Genomic DNA, 8812 nt, shown 5'->3' on the forward strand with positions numbered 1-8812 from the left:
CAGCAGTACATAAATGACAGCTGCCTCTCCATTTCTTCGCATCAAATGTAAACTTGCACATTCTCCCAGTGGTCTGTGACTAGTGGACATGGCTGCCTCCCTCTCCCTTTCAGACAGAAGGTGAACAATGAGGCAGGAAGGAATGAGTGTAACTAGCAGTGGGATGTAGGCGAGAGCAATATGAGACATGGCAGCCAAGCAACACCATTGTCGTACTGATACCCAGATCACAGCTTCAAGGGGCAAGCTTCAAAACTTGATCCACATCCACACAGGCTAAAAACACAATTTGGTTCAAAACCAAAGCTGAGTTTCTGAAGCACCCATTTGACATTAAATAAGACACTGGGTATATTCCCTCTATCGGCAGAGCGCGTCCATACTTGGTGCTCTAGTATCGACAATGAGAGCAGTGCACTGTGGGTAGTTATCCCACTGTGCTACTTACCACTTTCTGCAGCTAGGACTTTTGGGAAGGCGAAGAGGATCACAGCACATCTTGGGTGTGGGCTCAACATCCCATGATGCATTATTTTCTGTCCCAGCATTTCATAGTCTTCCAACTGCGTTTCACAGCATTTTTCAATGGCCCCATTTACTGTGCGCCCACCATCTCTGTGTGAAAGGATGGATCCCGCACTGCTCTCAATTGTTGTAGTAACTGTTATTAACACATCGTGGATGATCATGCAGTGTATCACGAGCTCCCAATCTGAACAGGAATCAGAGTTGCCAAACTGCTGTGTGCCACCGAAAGAAATACCAGATTACTTTTGGCGTTCACGGAGCAGCTGCACATCGTGGTCTATCGCTTTTGGGCTCAGGAATCAAGCACTGACTGGTGGGATCGTTATGAAGGTCTGGGATGACGAGCAGTGGCTACAGAACTTTTGGATGCAAAAATCCACCTTCCTGGAACTGTGTGTGGAGCTCATCCCAGCCCTGTGGTGCAAGGACACCAAAATAAGAGCTGTCCTCTCAGTGGAGAAATGCATGGCGATCGCAGTGTGGAAGCTGGAGACTCCTGACTACTACCAGTCAGTCGCGAATCAATTTGGAGTCGGGAAGTTGACTGTGGGTGCCGCATTAACACAAGTGTGCAGGGCCATTAATCGCATCATATTATTAAGGACTGTTACTCTTGGCAATGCGCATGAAATAGTGGATGGCTCTTCAGAAATGGGATTCCCTAACTGTGGTGGAATGATAGATGGCACACACATCCCAATTTTGGCCCTGGACCATCTTGTGACGGAATACATCAATAGAAAGGGGTACTTCTCCATGGTATTGCAGGCTCTTATTGATCACTGCGCGTGTTTCACTGACATCAAATGCAGGGTGGTCTAGGAAGGTATATAATGCTCGCATCTTCAGGAACACTGGCCTGTACAGAAAGCTGCAAGCAGGGACTTTCTTTCCAGACCAGAAGGTTTCAGTGGGGGATGTTGAAATGCCCAGAGTGATCCTGGGAGATCCAGCATACCCCTTACTCCCCTGCCTCATGAAGCCTAAGGCCGTGGCTACACTCGAAACTTCAAAGCACTGCCGCGAGAGCGCTCCCGCGGCAGCGCTTTGAAGTGCGAGTGTGGTCGCGCAACATCGCTGGGAGAGAGCTCTCCCAGCGCTGCAGGTACTCCACTTCCATGAGGGGATTAGCTTACAGCGCTGGGAGCACGTCTCCCAGTGCTGGGGCACTGTTTACACTGGTGCTTTAGAGCACTGTAACTTGCTGTGCTCAGGGGGGTGTTTTTTCACACCACTGAGCGAGACAGTTGCAGTGCTGTAAAGTGCCAGTGTAGCCAAGCCCTTACACAGGAAACCTGGACAGCAGCAAGGAATGCTTCAACAATAGGCTGAGTAGGTGCAGAATGACCCTGGAATGTGTGTTTGACAGATTAAAAGCGCACTGGCAATGCCTTTATGGCAGATTAGAGCTAAGTGAGGAAAACATTCCCATGGTCATAGCTGCCTGCTGCATGCTCCATAATCTTTGTGAGGCTAAGGGTGAAAAGTTTGCCCAGGGGTGGATTACTGAGGCAGGTCACTTGTTTGCTGATTTTAAGCAGCCTGATACCAGGGCTATTAGAGGGACACAAAGGGGAGGGAGCGGGATTCCAATCAGAGAGACTTTGAAGCAACATTTTGATAATGAGAACCAGTAATATGTATTTCTAGACAGTCATCTGCCATTCTCCATTAATCTGAATTTTGTTATTTTGCCTAACACTTGTGATGATTCTTGAGCGGGATTTGCAGTAAGCTAATGATTAAACTGCATGTATATGTTTTACTACCAGCAGCAATCACTATGTGTAGGACACAAATAAAGTTTGGTTATCTTTTACAGAGTTTGTTTTTATTAAACACCAATTACAACACACAAAAAGATAGGTGGGAAGGGAGGTAGCATTGCAGGGCAGTGGAGATTTTCATAGCTGTGCATAAATCCAGCTATAATTTTGGAAGCTGTCTAAAAGGGCGGAGTGAACGGGATACTGAGATGTTCCGGCAAATTGGAAGGAATGTGTAGGAGAAGTTTGGGAAGGGCATGGAAAACAGTTCTGTATTGGCTGTGTGTGTGTGTGTGGGGGGGAAACACATCTGTTCTGACTGTAGCGTGATGAGGGACTTCAGCATCTGTTTGCTCCTCCATGACTTTTATCATCTGCTCATGGGCCTTTTGAACATGCTCCACACTCTCCTTTCTGTCCTGCCTTTCTATTTCTCTCCACTCCCTGCTTTCCCTTTTTTCTGCCTGAGCGGATTGGAGCTCCTCACGGAACATGTCCTCCTTGTGCGGTCTTGGTCACTTCCTTATATGGCCTAGATGCTCTACCGGGGTGTAGGGGGTTCTCTATAAGGCCACATCTGCAGAAGCACATGAAACAATACACAGAAGCATGATTGTCAATTCATGCATAGCATTGAATCATCACAGTAAAATACACTTCTTGTAACATACCAATCACTTTCTCACTGACCCTTGGCAAGCACACATCTTGGCAAACACCCTAAACATGGTAAGTTCGGCCTGGGTGGGTGGTGGGCATTCAAGCTGGGACAAAGAGTGTAGGTAATGTTTCAGGGGGATCAGTGCAGGTGAGCAGGGACAATATTGAAAATTCTGCCAACGTTTTCCATAAGTGGTCTTGGTCCCTATGTTGCTCGCCTGTGTGCTGATTTGGTCCCTGCACATGTGATTGCCAAGTCGCGCAGGAAAATTTCCTACAATGGGAGAAGGAACAAAGCAGCTCTGCCAAAGAACCTTTGGCAGAGGATTGGCGAGTACCTCCAGGCTAGTTTCCTAGAGATCTCTCTGGAGGATTCCCGTGAAATCTCGGTGTGCATCAACACACTATTCTGCTGCACTACTTAGTTGCACAGGGGAATGTGGAGCACACTCAAACACAATTAGTCTTTCACATTTCTATACCTTCACCCCCTTCTACAGTATACAGAGCAAAGGATACCTGTACATCATATAACTAGACAACTCCGGAGTGAAGAGTTCCTGACTTGCCGCACCACCAGACGACCCTGCTATGAGCTCCACATTGTCCTCCAAGTCCACTTCCTCAGCCACGACTTCGTCCTCACGGTTAGGTCCATTGTCCACCGCCTCCAGTCCCACCAAAATATCCATGGGGCTCTGGGTGGTGGAGGTGGGGAGGCCACTGAGGATGGCGTCCAGCTCCTCATAGAAGCGGACGGTCTTCAGCACAGCACTGGAGCAATGGTTTGCCTCCCTTACCTTCTTGTATGCCTGCCTCAGCTCCTTTATCTTTGCTCACCACTACACCATGTTCTGATCATAGCCCTTATCACACAAGCCATGAGAAATCTGCCCTTTGTGTCAAAGTACCTATGGCTGGAGTGCAGCTAGAACTGCACAACCTCCTCTCCCCATATACTGAGCAGATCCAACAGTTCTGCTGTGGTCCAAGAGGGGGAGCATTTGCCTCGTGGAGCCACCATGGTCACCTGCGAAGATGAGATGTGAGTTCTCCACACCAAACAGGAAGTGGAATTTCAAAAATTCCTGGGCCTTTAAAAAGGAAGCAGTGGATGCTTGTGCAGGGCAGCGGAGTTCAAACTGCTGATCAGAGCAGTCAGGATGGGCATTATAGAACACCTCCTGGAAGCCATTTACAGCAACAAAACCAAGCATGATGTCTACACTGATTCTTTGTCACTAAAACTTTGCTGCGAAAAGCCCTATGCCTCTCATACAGGTGGTTTTATTTTGTTGCCAAAACAAAAGAATTTTGTCTGCAAAAGTGACATGCCTTTCACTGACGAAACAGTGTAGTGTAAACCAATGGTTTTCACACTTTTTTTCTGGTGACCCAGTTAAAGAAAATTGTTGATGCACATGACCCAATGGAGCTGGGGATGAGGGGTTTGGAGTGTGGGAGGGGGCTCTGGGCTGGGGCGGGGGGTTGGGGTCAGGGTTCTGGGCTGGGGGTGCAGGCTCTGGGGTGGGGCCAGGGATGAGGGGTTTGGTGTGCAGGAGGGGGCTCTGGGTTTGGGGGGGGGCTCAAGGCTCGGGCAGGGGATTGGGGCACAGGCTTACCTTGGGCAGCTCTCGGTCAGTGGCACAATGGGGGTGCTAAGGCAGGCTTCCTGCCTCTCCTGGCACTGGGGATCGTGCTGCATCCAGGAAACAGCCAGCAGCAGGTCCGGCTCTTAGACGGAGGCGCGCTAGCCGCTCCCCGTGGCTCTTACCGGCAGGCACCACCACTCCCAGCTCCCATTGGCTGGTTCCCCGCCAATGGGAGTGCGGAGCCGGTGCTCGAGGTGGGGGCAGGGCGCAGAGCCCCGTGGCACCCCCCACCTAGGAGCCGGACCTGCTGCTGGCCGCTTCTGGGGCGCAGCGTGGTGTCAGAACAGGTAGGAACTAGCCAGCCTTAGCCGGGCAGCACCGCTGACGACTTTTAACGGCTCGGTTGGCGGTGCTGACCAGAGGCGCTGTAACCCAGTGCCTTCCATTCCACGACCCAGTACTGGGTCATGACCCACAGTTTGAAAACCACTGGTGTAGACAAGGCCTTAGTTGATCTAGGATTTTAACTAATTACAACTGTAAACCTCCCCCCTCCCAATTTAACTGTAACTAATTACAGATTGCTTCCGTCAACGTGCAAAGGCTGAAATTGTGGAAAAGCAACATCACTTGCCACATAACTTCAGCAATGCTGAACACAACGCCATCTACAGCCTCAGAAACATAATCATAATCAAAAAGGCTGACAAAGGAGGTGCTGTCGTCATCATGAATAAATTGGAATATGACCAAGAAGCTGCTAGACAGCTCTCTAACACCACATTCTACAGGCCTTTACCCTCTGATCCCACTGAGGATTACCTAAAGAAACTACACCATCTGCTAAAAAAAACTCCCTGACAAAGCACAGGAACAAATCTGTATAGACACATGCCTAGAACCCCGACCAGGGGTATTCTATTTGCTACCCAAGATCCATAAACCTGGATATCCTGGAAGCCCCATCATCTCAGGCATTGGCACCCTAACATCAGGCTTGTCTGGTTATGTAGACTCTCTCCTCAGACCCTACGCTACCAGCACTCCCAGCTATCTTCGAGACACCACTGACTTCCTGAGGAAACTACAATCCATCGGTGATCTTCCAGAAAACACCATCCTGGCCACTATGGACGTAGAAGCCCTCTACACCAATATTCCACACAAAGATGGACTACAAGCTATCAGGAACAGTATCCCTGATAATGTCACAGCTAACCTGGTGGCTGAACTTTGTGATTTTGTCCTCACCCACAACTATTTCACATTTGGGGACAATATATACCTTCAAGTCAGCGGCACTGTTATGGGTACCCGCATGGCCCCACAATATGCCAACATTTTTATGGCTGACTTAGAATAACGCTTCCTTTAGCTCTCGTCCCCTAACACCCCTACTCTACTTGCGCTACACTGATGACATCTTCATCATCTGGACCCATGGAAAAGAAGCCCTTGAAGAATTTCACCATGATTTCAATAATTTCCATCCCACCATCAACCTCAGCCTAGATCAATCCACACAAGCGGTCCATTTCCTGGACACTACTGTGTTAATAAGCGATGATCACATAAATACCACCCTATACCGGAAACCTACTGACCGCTACACTTACCTACATGCCTCCAGCTTCCATCCAGGACACACCATACGATCCATTGTCTACAGCCAAGCTCTAAGATATAACCGCATTTGCTCCAGTCCCTCAGATAGAGACAAGCACCTACAAGATCTCTATCAAGCATTCTTAAAACTACAATACCCACCTGCTGAAGTGAAAAAACAGATTGACAGAGCCAGACGAGTACCCAGAAGTCACCTCCTACAAGACAGGCCCAACAAAGAAAATAACAGAACACCACTAGCTGTCACCTTCAGCCCCCAACTAAAACCTCTCCAGCGCATCATCAGAGATCTACAACCTATCCTGAAAGATGATCCTTTACTCTCACAGATCTTGGGAGACAGACCTGTCCTCGCTTACAGACAACCCCCCAACCTAAAGCAAATACTCACCAGCAACCACACATCACTGAACAAAACCACTAACCCAGGAACCTATCCTTGTAACAAACCCCGATGCCAACTCTGTCCACATATCTATTCAAGTGACATCATCATAGGACCTAATCACATCAGCCATACCATCAGGGGCTCGTTCACCTGCACATCTACCAATGTGATATATGCCATCATGTGCCAGCAATGCCTCTCTGCCATGTACATTGGCCAAACCGGACAGTCTCTACGCAAAAGAATTAATGGACACAAATCTGACATCAGGAATCATAATACTCAAAAAACAGTGGGAGAACACTTTAACCTGTCTGGTCATTCAGTGACAGACCTGCGGGTGGCTATATTACAACAGAAAAACTTCAAAAACAGACTCCAACGAGAGACTGCTGAGCTGGAATTGATATGCAAACTAGACACAATCAACAAAGGATTGAATAAGGACTGGGAATGGCTGAACCATTACAAACATTGAATCTATCTCCCCTTGTAAGTATTCTCACACTTCTTATCAACCTGTCTGTACTGGGCTAGCTTGATTATCACTTCAAAAGTTTTTTTTCTCTTACTTAATTGGCCTCTCAGAGTTGGTAAGACAACTCCCACCTGTTCATGCTCTCTGTATGTGTGTATATATATCTCCTCAATATATGTTCCATTCTATATCCATCCGAAGAAGTGGGCTGTAGTCCACGAAAGCTTATGCTCTAATAAATTTGTTAGTCTCTAAGGTGCCACAAGTACTCCTGTTCTAATTACAGTTAGTTAATCTAATTACATACTGTTAGTTGCTCTAGGGTTAACTAATTACAGGGAAAAGCAACAGAGGGTCCTGTGGCACCTTTGAGACTAACAGAAGTATTGGGAGCATAAGCTTTCGTGGGTAAGAACCTCACTTCTTCAGATGCAAGTAATGGAAATCTCTAAAGGCAGGTGGTGTCTAGGAAGTGGACCTCCCGTGTAGATTGGTCCAGGCTGAGGTTGATGGTGGGGTGGAAGCTGTTGAAATCATGGTGGAATTCTTCATCATCATCTGGACCCATGGGAAGGAGACCCTGGAAGAATTCCACCATGATTTCAACAGCTTCCACCCCACCATCAACCTCAGCCTGGACCAATCTACACGGGAGGTCCACTTCCTAGACACCACCGTACAAATAAGCGATGGCCACATTAACACCACCCTATACCGAAAACCCACCGACCGCTACGCCTACCTTCATGCCTCCAGCTTCCACCCCGGTCACACCACACGATCCATCGTCTACAGCCAAGCACGGAGGTACAATCGCATCTGCTCCAACCCCTCAGACAGAGACCAACACCTACAAGATCTCCACCAAGCATTCTCAAAACTACGATACCCACACAAGGAAATAAAGAAACAAATCAACAGAGCCAGACGTGTACCCAGAAGCCTCCTGCTACAAGACAGGCCCAGAAGAGAAACCAACAGAACTCCACTGGCCATCATCTACAGTCCTCAGCTTAAACCTCTCCAACGCATCATCAGTGATCTACAACCCATCCTGGACCATGATCCCTCATTTTCACAGACCGTGGGAGGCAGGCCAGTCCTCGCCCACAGACAACCTGCCAACCTTAAGCATATCCTCACCAGCAACCACGCACCGCACCATAACAACTCTAACTCAGGAACCAACCCATGCAACAAACCTCGATGCCAACTCTGCCCACATATCTACACCAGCAACACCATCACAGGACCTAACCAGATCAGCTACAACATCACCGGCTCATTCACCTGCACGTCCACCAATGTTACATATGCCATCATATGCCAGCAATGCCCCTCTGCTATGTACATTGGCCAAACTGGACAGTCCCTCCGCAAGAGGATAAATGGACACAAGTCAGATATCAGGAATGGCAATATACAAAAACCTGTAGGAGAACACTTCAACCTCCCTGGCCACACAATAGCAGATGTAAAGGTAGCCATCTTACAGCAAAAAAACTTCAGGACCAGACTCCAAAGAGAATTGCTGAGCTCCAGTTCATTTGCAAATTTGACACCACCAGATTAGGATTAAACAAAGACTGTGAATGGCTATCCAACTATAGAAGCAATTTCTCCTCCCTTGGTGTTCACACCTCAACTGCTAGCAGAGCACCTCACCCTCCCTGATTGAACTAACCTCGTTATCTCCACACTGATTTATACCTGCCTCTAGAGATTTCCATTACTTGCATCTGAAGAAGTGAGGTTCTTACCCATGAAAGCTTAT

This window comes from Malaclemys terrapin, chromosome 1 (assembly GCF_027887155.1).
Source record: "Malaclemys terrapin pileata isolate rMalTer1 chromosome 1, rMalTer1.hap1, whole genome shotgun sequence".
In the NCBI taxonomy this organism is placed as follows: Eukaryota; Metazoa; Chordata; order Testudines; family Emydidae; genus Malaclemys; species Malaclemys terrapin.